The 15554-nt window shown below is 43.4% G+C and overlaps 1 protein-coding gene across 3 annotated transcripts in view; it reads left to right on the top strand.

Moving 5' to 3' along the window:
* Positions 1 to 15554, top strand: part of EPB41L1 (erythrocyte membrane protein band 4.1 like 1) — a 297891-nt gene that overhangs the window by 18899 nt on the left and 263438 nt on the right. For all 3 annotated transcript variants that reach the window (XM_029611762.1, XM_029611761.1, XM_029611759.1), the window contains exon 2: positions 12893 to 12935. The gene's annotated coding sequence lies outside the window, so the exon portion shown is untranslated. The remainder of the gene's footprint in view (positions 1 to 12892; positions 12936 to 15554) is intronic.

The raw sequence follows: 15554 nt of genomic DNA, 5'->3' as shown, positions 1-15554 counted from the left end.
CCTGCTTCAAAAGCAGGGGGAAAAGAGGAATTGGATACAGACAACAACGGTCTGGGGAACTGATATACAGACCTAAGGGAAAAAAAACACAAGACTACTTCTGCGGCCAAGTCCATGAGCAAAGCGCGACAAGCAACACTGAATTTTCAAGAAAGCCCATCACCCGGTAAAAAATGTTACTAGTTGAAGTCTTTATGGGTATCATAAGATTTTGGGGATAACTGCACAGAGGAACAGTTACTACCTTTAAGAGAAATATGGGAGTAACCTGACCAGAGTGATAGTTACTACCTTCAGCTTGCTGGGCAGACCAGATGATCCATTTGGTCCTTTTCTACCATCGTTTTTGTGTAATACTTTGAGATCTCATCTTTTAAAGGAAAAAAAAATATTTTTGAAAATGTTATTTTAGTGGATGGTGCTGGCATTACCTCTTAAAACTTTGTATTCTTATTTAGAAAATCAAAGCAGTGTAATACCAGAACTGATACTCATTTGTCATGTTACAGAAGTCCATATGACGAGGCTAAACAGGCAAAGTAATGACGAAAACTCAAACAACTTCCATCCACTGGCCTTCCTTATTTGATGATTTTTTTGGCGTCCTTCCTTAGTGAATTATGCTCTCATAACTTATTTGCCACTCCACCTCCTTGTAATTCAGTCTGGAGGTGCTGCTCTTCATTCTAGGCCTGCCCTGGTATTCTGAGCCCAGGAATGCTGAGGTTATAGAGGTGGAAAACTAAGTCTTATTTTAGCGGTTTTCAGTGTTTTGGATCCACCATTGCAAACCATCCTTACACTACCTGTTTGACCTTTTTTCTCCACTATAAAGTTTGCTTGCGGACTGGTTGGCGTGTCCTATGGTGGCAGATACCTCATGCCAGCTCTGAAGAGTTGTATCAGAGCCATAATAGAGAACCCTGTCAAACAAACTTACAACATCTACAATCGTTGGAAGAACTGACTTAGCTCCAAACTGATTTTCCAGCAGTCAAACGCGTGTTGGCATGCGTGTGGAGAAAACTTTCTCCCACAGATTTTCACACCCTTTACGCTCCCCCGGAGATTCTATAAATGTAATGTGGCCTATGGCTACATTAGCTGTAGGATAAGGTTTGCCCCAGTTTGGTTGGCAGAGCTTATGCCTCACTGTGCTCCTCTCCTGGTCTTCTCGTCTTTCCCTGAATGCAGTTATGCTTTCACATAATAAAAGGTTATGCAAATTGCTCTCACTCAAACCAGCTATAAGTGTGCACAGGGTTCCATAGTGGATTTAGCTGAATTGTGGGGAGGAATTAGAAAACAGGGTCACATTTTCCACTTTATGCATGCTTTTTTCAATAAAAAAAAAAGTCTGCTTGCACCCATGGGCAACGTTTAAAGAGCAAGCAGGTTCATACCTTCACTCTGAAAATTAGCTACGAGGTCTGTGAGTAGAAAGTCCCCACGGGTTTTACAGCCGGACTGTCTCTTTGAGACTTGCTTCCATTATCGTGGCAAACCTCCTCAGGTTTTCTAATCCTGTGTGTAATTTCTGAGATGGTGGCAGGGATTCGGAGTGATCAGAAGCTTTCCTCGCTCCACTGTCTCTACTTCTCTCAGTCTTCCCTAGTCTGCAGCCTGGCTGGGGCCCTGCTGTGAGCATCTTTGGGCAGCAGAAGGACGAAAACAGAAGACAAAAAAATGTGCACCCCAAGTGGCAGCATCTGTTTTCATGAGCAAAGCAAATGAACTGCAAATTAAAAGAGAAGAAGCGTGTGGCTTTCCAGCCTTATTAAAGCTAATCAGATCTGAAGTCTTATCCGGGGGATATAATTTACGGCTGGTAGCAGTTGGTGCCAGGCTTTTGGTTTTTTTTTTTTTCTGCGAAAACGGGGATTGTGTGATAAGGGGGGTGAGGAGGGGATGGATTATTGGGGGACATTTCCTCTTTTTCCGCCTAGACGCTGCGTTACGGGTGTGCGCGTTTTCATGACCCAAATGCATGGCCTCTGCCGTGGACTGATCTGATCTGGTTTGCTGCACGTGAAGCACATTGTGTCCTTTGACAGGGACTGCAGGCTGCTGTGCGTTAGTCACTCTTTTGGATTGCTATTGCAGGAAACTGCCTGCTTGGTGGGGGAGGAGAGGGCACAACTCCAAGAATCACATTGAACTTAAATGAGCCCTGGGCCTGATCTTTATAGCTCTGCTGTGCAGAGCCTAGGGTACTCATAGAACTTTAAGAGAGCCTTATGCTAATCTTGACATCATACTCACACTTGGGCAGCAGAGAAAGCAAAAAAACAAACAAAACAAAACAACAAAAACAAAAAAACACCCTTTCTTTTGGCACCTGAATGCAAAAAGAAACAAGAAGACTGTGAGCATTTCATGATCTCTAGTTTCCCTCTTTGGCAGTGAAGTCTGCACATGGTCATGACAACATTCCTTATGTGAATTTCTGTGTAATAAGTACCTCATTAAACATTACAGACTGGTTTTTTTCCATCTAGGAAAGAGGGCCAGAAATGGAGTCAGCTGGTGCCTACAGGCACTAACCAATGGCAGGGCAGCTTTCAAATGCTCAGGGCCGGCTTAGGCGAACTAGGCTGACACTTAGGGCACCAGCGTCAAAGAGCAGCAGCAGTGACTGCAAAAGAATAGGCCCAGAAAGCCACACAGACTCAAAGAGCCAAACACTTTGTCTTCACATTTTTCTTGTGCAAAAAAATAAACAGCCACGGCTTTGTTTATTTTTCTGTTTTAAATTGTATGCATTTTAAGTGGTTTGACTGGCTTTATGTCTATACTTCTGATAAGATCCAAAACACCAAATGGGAACCAGGAAGTGCCAAAAATCAATAATAATACCAACAAGACAAATCCAAAATACAAATATATAAACACAGATCCTATGTGAACAAATAACCACTATCCAACGTTTCAACACGCATCGGCAAGTCAGTCAGTGTGCCCTAGTTGAAACGGACCACCCCGTCTTCTACATCATTTGCGGATTGTAACAGTCTATTTTTAAATTGTTTTTGAATGCATTTAAAAGTAAATCGTAACAATCGTACAATCTGCAAATGATGTAGAAGACCGGGTGGCCCGTTTCAACTAGGGCACACCGACTGACTTGCCAATGCGTGTTCAAACGTTGGATAGTGGCTATTTGTTCGCATAGGATCTGTGTTTATATATTTGTATTTTGGATTTGCCTGGTTGGTATTATTATACTTCTGATAAGACCTGAGTTGCTAGGTTTCAGCTTTCTTATTACCAGGGTATGGGTGGGGCAAGGAACAGGAGGGGAAGGGGAGAGGCTGAACCACTGTGCAGAGAAGAGCTATTCTGCAAGCCAATCCAGCCCCTCCCCTCCTGTTGTTTCCCCTTCCCTTCCTCTCCCCTCCCAGGCAGGGAGTGGGTAAGGCTGAAGCAGAGAGAACTACTCGGCTCCCTAATCCAGCTCCTCTGGTCTTGTCATTCTCCCCCACCACAAGTACTACCTTTTGCCTGGGGGCAGAAAGGGATGGGCTGCAGCTCTCTGGGACTCAGGACTCAGGTGCTGATTAGGGGGAGGGAGGAGAAGGCAAAAGGAGGTAAGGAAGGTGACTTGCCTGGGCAGTACCAGAGGAGGTGAATGTTGCAAAAGGGGATAAATGTTGGGAAGATAAGGAGGGAGTTGCCATACTAAATGGTCCTGTCCTGCGCTTGACTCTGGTTGGCACCATTTTGTAGAGCAAAACTTGACAATGATGCCAGCCTCAGTCTGCCAGCACCATTTTCAATAGTGGCAGCTGCAGGGAAAGAGTGAACAGAGGCTGTTTCTGCTGTCTGAGGACGTTTTCAATAAGGGAGGAGAAGGGGCCATTGGAGAGGTTGGGAGGATCGAGGGAGGATCGAGAGTGGGTGTTTTGTTTAAGGCAGTGATGGCCTTTTTTTTTTTTCTTTTTTTTTAACAAAACAAATGGAAATGAACGTTATTTCATTTATTTTTCTTTCATTTCATTTTTGTTAAACTTTCCCTGCATTTCCGTTGAATGCACATCCCTAATGAAAGTGTGAGCTGGGGGTCAAGGGGCACTCTGGATGAATGGTTTGGGGGACACATAGAGAGGCCAGATAGATACACGGGCATGGTGATTTCATTGGAACTAAAATCCCAGAAACCTTTGTAATCCTATCTCTTCTCAGGTTTATAATCTATTTGAAAGATTCCCACTTTTGCTATATCATTCTGGCCACATTCTCAAAACGTGTGGGAAAGGAAACCAATCAGTTGAGCTTTATAGATCCTCTCACCCCAGGAACGCCTGAGGCCCTATCTTTAATGATGAAGCTGTTTCATTGGGATTCATTAGTATGAGAATATCTCATTAGGAGTCATTAATATACAAACATTTAACTTTGTACAGCACCTTCCTGTCTAAATGAATGCAAATATTCTGAAAACAGCGCTTACCTAGATTCATGCATGAAGCCACTTAAGTGCGGGGCAGTTTACCAAATCTGCTGCCTGAAGGAAGGAGCAATATATTGTTATTATTTCCAGGTTGTACCTGGATCAGCTGTGGTGAAAAGCAACTGCAATTTGGTTAGGAACAAGGCTGTAGAGCCTGATCAGACCCCTTTCGAGCCTTTCGAGGGGCTTCCTCCTTGCTTGAGCAATAGATAACTCCTACTGTAGGAAGGTTTAATGGGTAGAGTATCTGCACGCATGTTCTTCCCTCCTAAAATCCATTGTCCCCCTTCTGCAAGTCCTCTCCCTTTATCCTAAAAAGCAGACAAGCCCCTGAATGACCTCTTGCTTACAGTGTGTGAGATGTGTCATGGCAGCATCCAGAGCTGCAGCCACGCAATCTGGCACCTATGGCCAAGTGAAAAACTGCACCCTCACCCATTACACAATACATGACACCAGGAGCTGGGAGAATCTGTTCAATGTTTGCACAGCAATGCCCATGGCCAGTGCAAGGTGCCCTAGGAAAACTTTACAGCTTTGCACCCCCTACCCCATCACACCCCCCTCACACAATTAAAAATTAGGCATTTATAATATATTTTACATGAAAAAGAACATTCAAAGCACAGCAATCTGAGGTAAAAATATCACTTACAATATGTATATTATATTTACATGCACTGCTGAGGTGCCAGCCAGAAAACCCTGCAAAAAAGGAAGGGATACTTGGAACCTATATGGTAATAGGCCTACTGTAATGCATCTTGGGCATGGGCATGACCCTCAGAGAGCCTCTCAAACAGCAACAACCCTACCTATGAAAGTTAACACTATAAAAATAGGCCTAAAATAGTAATAATCCCCCTATTAGGAAAACAGAACAATCCAAGCTACATAGAAACTACTCACTAATGGAATAACTCACTTCAGTCACACATGCAAAACACTGATAGACCCTCAAAAACAGAATAAAGAACCCATACAGTATAAAAGGAAATCTACAGACAAAAACTGAACTGAAAACCACAACAAGCCAAATTCTATATGCACTGCAACAATGTAAAAAACGGAACAATTGCCATTCCTCATAAAACAAAACCATACCAATAAAAAGAATAATTAAAAACAATTAATGAATAGAATGACATTCAATAATTAAAAACTCATATAAAAATCTTCCAAACACCAATAAAATATCTCGAAACAGGCATATCAAATAACACCCAACAATTAAAATAAGGATTTTAAAAAATTCCCCATTATCCATACCTTGGAACTTTTGATTTCCAGATGCCCTGAAATTGTCATGGATTAGTAAGCAGAATAACTGGGGTAGTTGTGCACACACATGCTCCCTCTCATACACATACATGCTTTATCTCACTCCACCACATACATGCACACATGCTATTTCTCACTTTCCCACACACATACACACATGCTCTCTCTCAATCTCCCACACACATGCTCTCTCACTTTCCCACTCTCCCACACAAAAGCACACATGCTCTCTCACTCTCCCACATACAAGCACACAGTTTCACTCTCACTCTCACTCTCCCACATACAAGCACACATGTTCCTTCTCATTCACTTCCCTTGACTTAGTAGGCAGCAACAGTCTCCTTCTTCAACCCCTGTGGCCAAGGGAACAACTTCCGGCAGGGTGCGCTCCTCCTCCTCCAAAGCAGTGCAGCCCCGCCGAAATCAACAGCATCGTAAGCATTGCCTTAGTAAGTGGAGAAGCAGCGTGGCCCCGCCAGAATCAGCAGCATTTCCAGCGAGGCCACGCTGCTTTTCCACTTACTAAGGCCTCACTGACCACGCTATTGATTTTTACGCTGCTTTTTCTTCTGCTGAGGACCCGCCGGCCACACAGCTCGCCTTGGTGGCTTTTGGTAGCAGCGCCTATGGCTGTGGTCCTGTTGGCCATAGGCACGCTACGGTTCTAGCAGCATTGTAAGATGAAGTCTATTCTCTGGACTTGTACTTTTATCTTTCTGGTTCATACGCATTCAAAGCTCTTTCATATCAGTCATCCTATCATCCCCTTCCCTCCTGTAAGTTTATAGTTATTATCATACAAGGACAGGCAATCCCTCAGTATTTGCTAAAGAGGCTCAGAGTAGGGGTATTTAACCTGAACTAATTATCAGACGATGACAGTGATTCTTGCAGGACTTCTTCAGACAGTGCCAGCATCCAGGATGTATTGTAGGGATTGCCGATGACTCCTCATCAGCAAGCACAACCTGAGCTTGTCCTGGGTTTAGGCCTCCATCCTACAGAACATGGGATATGCCATTCGACTTTGTTTTTGTGGGGAAATTGGAGCTACAAGCCTTTAGAAAGTGGAGCAAAACCAAATCTGACTCAGTCTGCCTGTGTTGACCTGAATGGAAAGTTAAGTTTGTACCGGGGATCCCCTCAGGCTATGCTAATGTTAGGAAGAAGTACGTCCTCAGTCTGTGCCAGCGTCAGGCGAGAAGGGTTCCCCCAGTCTGGGACATGCTCAGAGAGACAGAAGGACTCTGTCTGTCTGTGTTCCTGTCCTTCAGGGAGAAGGAAGAGTTTGAAGGTGGAGATATGGATAGGGGGGGGCTTGGCAATCACAGAGGAGGAATCGATGTGAAAGTACGGTGCAGGAAGGGAGAAAGCAAAAAAAAAAAAAGTAGACAAGCACTGAGGAAACACAAGAGGGATGCAGGAAAAAGAGAGACCCGAGCAGAGCGCAAAGGGAGAAGGCAGCGTAAGAATAGGTGAAGGCTATGCTACGGTGGCTCCAAGCCTGTGTTCTCAAATGGAGATTACAAGGCTCCAACCCAAGGCCAGTGCTGGGTCTCGCCCTAAATTAGCTAAAGCTGGCTGTGTCGTCTCTTTTTTATATTTATTTATCAATCTTAAGAACCGCTTTCCCAGTTTCCAAAGAGAACACCCAAAGCGGTGTATAATATAAAAAAAAACCCCCAAATCACACTAAGAAGGCTGAGGATTTCAACATAACTGGCGGATAAGCTAGCTAGGCGCTGAAGAGCTGAAGAAGCAGATTGCTGAGAGAGCCACATGAACTGGAGATACAACCCAGGGCCAGCGAACGAAGCTTTTCAGAGGACACAACAACCCCTTTGATTTTTTTTTTTTTGGCTTAATCTGAGTGTAGATCCTAGTGACTGAGAAGGACAGTGAGTTTATTATCAACATGTGATGTCTTCTGGTGACCCCCTCCTTACTCCATCTGACCCTTCCTTTCACTGGGCGCTAACAAGGATGACTAATGTTTTCAAGCAGCGGGCCTAGGAAAAACACTGTCCAGATCGTAGGCTTCTTAGTTACAACAAACATAAGCATTAAGCTTCCTCGTTTCATGTTGTTTTTTGCTTTTTTTTTTTTTTTTTTTGCATTTCATTCCTAAGGCGATACTAGGATTTAAAGTTTACTTCTGCTTAGCTACAGCCGCAGTTGTTACTGGAAGTAAATCAGGGTTCTGCCGTGCAGGTCCTGCTCAGAACACCAAGCGGAGAGCGTACAGGTACGGGTCTGGCATAAGTACAGCACGAACAACTGAAGAGTGAACTTGGGGACTGGGAAGGAGGGCAGAAAGCTTTAACCAGAAAGTTTCGCTCAGACCTAACGCCGCCTGTCTTCTGTGGGATGCAGGCACGTCTGGGTATATGCTATATCTGCATTAAAAAAAAAACCCTTGTCAGGATCTCCTTGGACCTTCTGACATATCCTGAAGATTTGGTCTTGATCAGACTCTAAACACGACGGGGTCCATTTTTAACCACTGGGTGGCCGGCGACGTTAAGCCAGATAAACTCATCCGACCGACTTTGCCGGGATATTCAACAGCACACGCGCCCCGCTCAAAATAACTGGCCATCTATAACTTAGCTGGAAAAGTTTGTCGGGCTAACTTTAAGACAGCTCTCTGGCAGTCGTAAAGTTAGTGTTATCCAGCCAACTTAGCCAGATCATGCCACTGCACCCTAGAACACCCCAGAACTCCCCCCCCCTCCCCCGTGACTTAGCCAGATAAGTTTTTAGTCGGCTAACAACCTTTCCAGCTATACCAAGGTTGGTCAAACCGGTGGGATATTTAAAGCCTGGTTTGTCCAGCTAAATCCGAACTTAGCTGGAATTTAGCCTGACAAATTGCTTCAAATATTGACCTAAAAAATTATTTGAGGGGGGCATACAAACACATACACACACATCCCAAAATGGTGTAGGGTCTGCATCAAATGCTATACAAGATAAGACTTGGGGACATAAACATGTATACTTAGAAGACTAAAACCCTTATTAAATCAGGAACACTTTCGTATAATACTACAAACATTAATATTTGCCAGCACGGACTATTGTAACACACTTTTCCTAGGATTGCCATATACTACTATCAGACCACTGCAAATACTACAGAACTCGGCTGCCAGAATACTTACTGGTAAAGGCAGAAGAGATCATATCACCCAAACACTTGCAGATTTGCACTGGCTCCCAATAGAACAAAGAGTACAATTTAAAACACTATGCACAGTGCATAAACTAATAAATGACGAACAGGCTGACTGGCTAAACACCGCATTACGATTACATGTCCCTCAAAGAAATCTCAGATCGGCCAATAGAGCTCTACTAACCATACCCTCAGTCAAAACAGCAAAGTTGACCCAAGTCAGAGAGAGAGCACTATCCTTGGCAGGACCTTTACTATGGAACACATTACCCCTGGAATTAAGACTAATGAAAGAATTTAAACTCTTCAAAAAAGGCTTAAAAACATGGCTCTTCAAAAAAGCATTTCACAGTGAGGTAACTGAATGACAACACAGAAACAGCTGAACGTCACCAGTAAAAAATGCAGAGTTGCTTAGTTTTATTATTTTTCTCATATTTAAGTATTATATTAGAATGACAGTATAAACATATGATTACGCTAACAATCATAAATGGTAACCACACCCATGCCCCATTTAGAGTATATTATTGAACTATGTAACCGTATAATACTGGAACTTTTTTTGAATAATTTAGAAACCAAACCAAACATATTTGTGCCTAACTGTAAACCGTTGTGATGGTGCACTACTAAACGACGGTATAGAAAAGTTTTTAAATAAATAAATAAATAAATAAATAAATAAATAAATACTTTAGAGGAGAGAAATGATGGTGAAATATGACAGACATTTAAATACCTGAAAGGTCACAGTAATCCACAAGAAGCAAACCTTTTTCTTAGGAAAGGAAGTTGTTGAGCTAGGGAATAGATTTAGGAGCAACACTGGGAAATATTTTTTTCACAGAAAGTGTGGTGGATGCCTGGAATGCACTTCTTCTCCCAGAGGATGTGGTGGAGACATAAACAGCAACAGAATTTTAAAAAAATGAGGAATAAACACAGAGGTTTCCTACTGGTGAGAAGATGGCCATGAAGCACTGGTCTAACCTGCATGAAGCTGCGGTTACAGCCCAAAACAACAGTGCTATGTGCTTCCAAGAATGCATGGGGTAACCTGCTTGGAGCGGCAGCCAAAACCCTAAACAGCAAGGGAACAAGAAGGCTGGAATGCTTTGCATGGAATGACCAAGCTTAGGAATTCTATGAGTATAAGGAAGCCATATTTTTTATAGCAGCCTCACTGGCCTTGGTGGCTGTGGACATTACTGCAGATTTTAATAGAATGTAGAAGGGAGCCTGAGTAGGGGATTATTGCAGAATTTAAGAGGACATGGAAGGGCACTCATGGTATTGGCTTGGATATTGGCTTTGTGGGAGGCAGGAGTGGAGATGGGGTGGCCTGAAAGTGGAAACGATAGAGGCAGGAGTGGAGATGGGGTGGCCTGATAGTGGAAGCGATAGAGGACATCTTCTGGCGAATTTTAGGCATGGTTGGAGTGGATGTGGTGGGCAATGGTAGTGGTGGTAGTAGGATTTAGGAGATTGGTGAGAAAACATGACAGAAGGGGAGTTGATTTCAGATTGCACATGGGAGTTTGTATGCACATTTACCCAAAGTGGAAGAATCTCAATTGGGTAGACTAGATGTGCCATTTTGGTCTTTATCTGTTATCATTTATTATGTTACAATGACATGGTGATATCATAAATCCTTTTCCCTTTGGAAGCTAAGCTAGAAACAGGGGCCATTGCCTTAATACAAGATAAACACTTTATTTAAAAAAGCGTGCCTATGTACAAAATAAAATGCAGTATATTAAAACACATACAAATAAGACAAGTTAGGCATAAGATCAAAAGAAGAAGCGATGGAACCAAGAGATATGTTAATATTTCGAAGCATGACTCAACGGGGAAAGCCTGAATGCTACTTTTTAATGCTGCTCTGTTAGTTAGTACTATTAACCTCTCATTTTATAAACACTTAAATTCACCTCCAAACATTAAAGCTCCCCCCCCCCAATGAGGGGGGGGGCCTAAATCAGGACCTGGTCACTAGAGAAATGTTCAGGGATATCACTTAACCTCTGCTTATGGTTTATTGTTATGAGTTTATTAAGGGCTTCTGGTGATGCCTTTAAGGGAGTGTTATGAAGGAGAACCACTAGGGGAGTCTCTTGGGTGAATATAAGGTGGTGTTGAGAGCTGGGAAACAGGTCTTTTCTTCTTGCTGTGATTTTCCACTGAAGATTTTGACTTCTAGAGTGATTGGGGAGTGGACAGCTCCATAGCTCTTGAGAGGCAACTTGGCTACTCAGTCTAACAAGACAAAGCCATAGGTCTAGAGAATCAATAATAGGTTCCTGGGTGATGTCCAATGGCAACCCAGGAGTATGGACCACAAGAGCTGTAACCTTTAGTGGGCTTGTTAATCCCAAGGGCACACTAACACATTTATTTTCTTCAGTGGATGCTAGCAAATTCCATCCCATGCTTGATTCTTAATCCCTAGGGGGTGGGTGGGATTCTTTTTAGGGGGGTAAGTTCTTGCTTGTGGCCCAGATGATGTTGTGCTGATCTAAGTATGTGTGCAGACTACTGACGCATCTCATGAGGTGAGAGGCTATGAGAAATCAGACAGGACCAGGATCTGGGTGTTAAGAACATAAGAACATGCAGTACTGGGTCAGATCAAGAGTCCATCAAGCACAGCATCCTGTTTCCAACAGTGGCCAATCCAGGCTACAAGTACGACTAAGAATATGCCATATTACTGGTGCCAGTAATAGCAATGGCTATTTTCTAAGTCAACTTTCGGTGCCAGAAGAGTGGGATCTGAAGATTTTGGATGTAATGGCTTTGCAGTCAGAGGGGAAACAAGTATTTTGGCTTTCAGTTCCCTATCCAGTTTGATAAATACTTCCCTTACCTCTGTGCCAGGTCTACTAAACCATCTGTTTGACCATTTAAATATTTTGTGAACTCACAAGGGACTGGTGCTTAGCTTACAAGCAGGCATTAAACACTCTCTCACATGTCCTGAAAGAGAGTTAAACTATTTTGGGGGAATTTTCTTTCATAAGGTCACAACAGTGATAACAGTCAATTATTTCATTTTTCATTGTTGCCTGCATTGGCTGAAGCTGTGAGCCGTAGGAGAGAGAAAGGGGTGACATATGCATCAGCACCGACAAACTCATGGGAGGGAAGATGTCTTAAACTCTCATAAAAATGCATTGGATTTGGTCAGCTCTGTGGGTTGGGCTGTTGCACTGGGCACAGAGACACAGGGAGACTCAGGTTTGAGTCTCTTATTCAGAGCCAACATGTTGGGTGCTTGTGGTGGTGGTGGTAGTAGGATATTGGGGTAGAAAAGGCAGTTGCTGCTATGTTGGTAACCCCTGACAGCACAAGAGGAGCCAAACAAGTTAACTCGGACTGCATGGGAATGCTGCCTGGAAAGGAAGGGTATAAAATTGAAGAAAAATGAGGGACAATAAAATTAAGAGCAATGGAGCATCAAGCAGTGTCAAAGTGTAGAATTGTCAATTTAGTGGCCAAGTCAAGGAGAGTTGGCAGATCTGTGGGAGATAATTACTTTTCTCACTAGAAACCTAAATGGCTGTTTTGCAACTTGCCAATAACATCTGCTGTCTCTAGTTCAGGGCTTCTCAAACCTGTCATATTGGCTCTACAGCCGGACAGGTTTTCAGGATATTTGCAATGAAATACACAGGAGCTAAATCTGCATATACCTGAGCTCCAATGTATGTAAGGTCACCAGGACAGGTCTGGGAAGCCTGGCTCTAGTCCCTTAAAGCAGAAGTGCTTCATACTTACCCAGTTGGTAGATAGTGGGACAATGAGATCATGAAAAAGAGGAAGACCAATACTGACAGCCAATTTTTGGAATGAACAAGGAGAATATACATTATTGCATAATCTTATACAGTCTTTGAAACACTGATCCAGATCTTCTTATTTCTATCACATTATATAAACATAATATATATTTTCTCTCTTTTTTCCCTAAGATCTCACCAGTGCCTCGACAAGAACCAAGAATACCAGAGCAGAGTGAGTACTGTTTTAATCCTAAGAAATGAAAACTTGAATTCAGTGTTTAGTAGACCTCTGTTTTTTGGAGTGAACTTTGAACATCATAATCCTAGGCTTAACCCATTATGTTCCAGTGTCCTATTTAGGGGATAGCATCTTTAAAAAACTTGGGATATAATGGGTTAATGGAGTTTGTATATAGACATGGGGGTGTGTTAGTTATATACTAGGATTTTTGATTCCAGGGGACTGGCACCCCATTAAATTTTTGAGATAAAATGAAATACATCCATCAACGCCTGATTTATTGAATCTTTTAGCAACTGAGAATCAAAAATAAGTATAATAATTTACTGCTACAGCTTGAGATTGTTCGCTAGCTCAAGTGGTAGAGCAACAGGTTTTGGCTAGGAGATGACTGGTCCTCAATCCATTGTTGATGGTAGAAGCAGAAAAGAATCATTATCGTGAGGAGAGTGAATTAGTGTATGGCAATCCTAACAGTGCATGGGACAATCTGATTTCACTTTATAGCAGGCTGGCAGTGCTCTATAAAAACAGAGAATATGTTGGCAGATAAGGAGCATAAGGTCCGTCTAGCCTGCCCCCTTTCATTCCTCGTCCTTCCTATAGAAGGCTGGGTACTGCAAATCCCATTCCCTAGTTGTGATGAACAGAGAAAAAAACCTTATAATTGCATTCGGCTCGGAAATAAGAACTGTGAATGTGGACTTGGCTGTTCAGGTGAATAACTCTGGAATATATGCACTATATATTCTACAAGTGCTCAAGTTCCTGTGGCTGGCAGCTGGGATGCATCTTTGCAGTGCTGACAGAAATCATGGGATGAGCCAACTGGTCGCTTTTTTTTGCCATCCTTTATGTTACTGTCTTATTATGTTACCTCCTTCTTCTTCTTCCCTAATGTCGACATTTCATTTTTGTGCATAGTAAGGTTAATCTCTTTTATGCCCTGCTTTAATAACTGCTAGTGCACAATAGAAAAGCTTCTTCCCTGCTCTTTCCTGCTCCTCTTACTGGTAGTGCTCTTTGATGTAGGATGGTAAAGGAGGCCCAGCCGATTGAGGCAGGGGCCTCATAACTGGGCAGGGGTGCTACAGCCAGCTCGAGGGGGGTAGGGTGGGGAGCATGCGGCCAGTAGGGCTCCCTGGGCTGATTTTAAACTAAGCCAGGAGCCAGTGAGAAAGGGAGAGGCAGCAAGAGCTCAGAAACAATAGGGGCAGGAGAGGGAGTGGTAGCACATTAGCCGATGGGGGGACGAGATAGCAACTCTCCCACCACCTCACAGCACAACAGGGCATGGGTCGGGGGAGGGACTTTGTCACAGCCTTAAGCTAACAGTGGCAGGGCCCTCTCCGGCGCATAGGGGGATGCTTTGGTGTTTAGGGGAGAGGGAAGGTCCAGGCACCAAAGATTACGCATAGGGGGAAGCTTGTGGGGGGGGGGGGGGGGCGCAGGAAGCGGGCCGCTATTAGCCTATTAATTGGCAGAGGCGGATGGATCTTTGCAATGGATGGCACAGACCAAGATGGTGGCCAGTCTGGGGGAGGCCTAATAGAGGCCTGGCATAAATAAATAAGCCTGGCCTGCAAAGACGCCCAGGAGGTTGGTGAGGCGGCAGCACATTGCACGGAGCGGCAGTGGCCATGGCGGCATGCCAGTGGGTGCCACTTTCACGGAGCAGAAGGTTGGAGGGCTACTGCCTCTGGGATAGTGACAGCAAGCGGGGTGGGGGGAGGAATTGCACGAAGTCTTTGCTGGTGGGGTGTAGGCCAGTCTCTTATAAAAAATGTTAAGTAAAGTATTTCTGAATGTTTATGTTTAAGTTCATGCTTGTATGGCTATGGCCATTTTATCCACTCAATAAAAAGCATTTATGGACATTGTATTGTCATTGTTGGCCATGGAGCAGAATCGTGGTGGTGGTGTGGGGGGGGGGATCCCAGGAAGCTAGGGCAGGCCCATGTTAAGAGAGAAATGCATCGTCTCGGATGAGTCAGAGAGAGGACGGGAGCTTATGACTAGCTTTGTGACTATCATTCAGAGTAAGATCTTTCATTCATTCTTTTCTCGCATTTGCCAATTTATTCTGTAACCTGTACCATTCCAAACCCAATCCCCATCACTGTTTCCCCCCAAAAAACATAAGTAGATCTGGGACAAATGCCTACCAAGTACTCACATTTATTTGATCTAGACTCATTTGGCTTCAGACTACTCATTCTCTACCCAGGCAGGGATTTCTGCAAAAGCTAATCGACTTGTCCTTAGCATGGCAATATTCTGGGGATGGCAAAGTTCTGAGGAGTCTGGGGAGATGCATTTCTATTGGAATTTGCTTGTATTTGCTATTTATTTCTATTGCATTTTAACTGTATTTGATTTGAGTTTGATGTTGATTATATTATTATTTCATGTTCTAAGTTGCTTCAGGTCCCTTTGGTGGGAAAAGAGCGGTATATAAGAATTACTCTAAAGACCAAAGCAAAGAATTCATTTAGCTTTTCTGCCAAGGCCTTATCTCTCTGAGTGCCCCTTTTATCCCCTGGTTGTCTAATAGCCCAACTGACTCTTTCACAATTTTCTTATTTTTAATGGACTTAAAAAGGATTTTAT

The sequence above is a fragment of the Rhinatrema bivittatum genome, chromosome 8, assembly GCF_901001135.1.
Source record: "Rhinatrema bivittatum chromosome 8, aRhiBiv1.1, whole genome shotgun sequence".
NCBI lineage: Eukaryota > Metazoa > Chordata > Amphibia > Gymnophiona > Rhinatrematidae > Rhinatrema > Rhinatrema bivittatum.
Note: the sequence above shows the minus strand (reverse complement) of the source record. Positions and strands in the feature narration are given on the sequence as shown.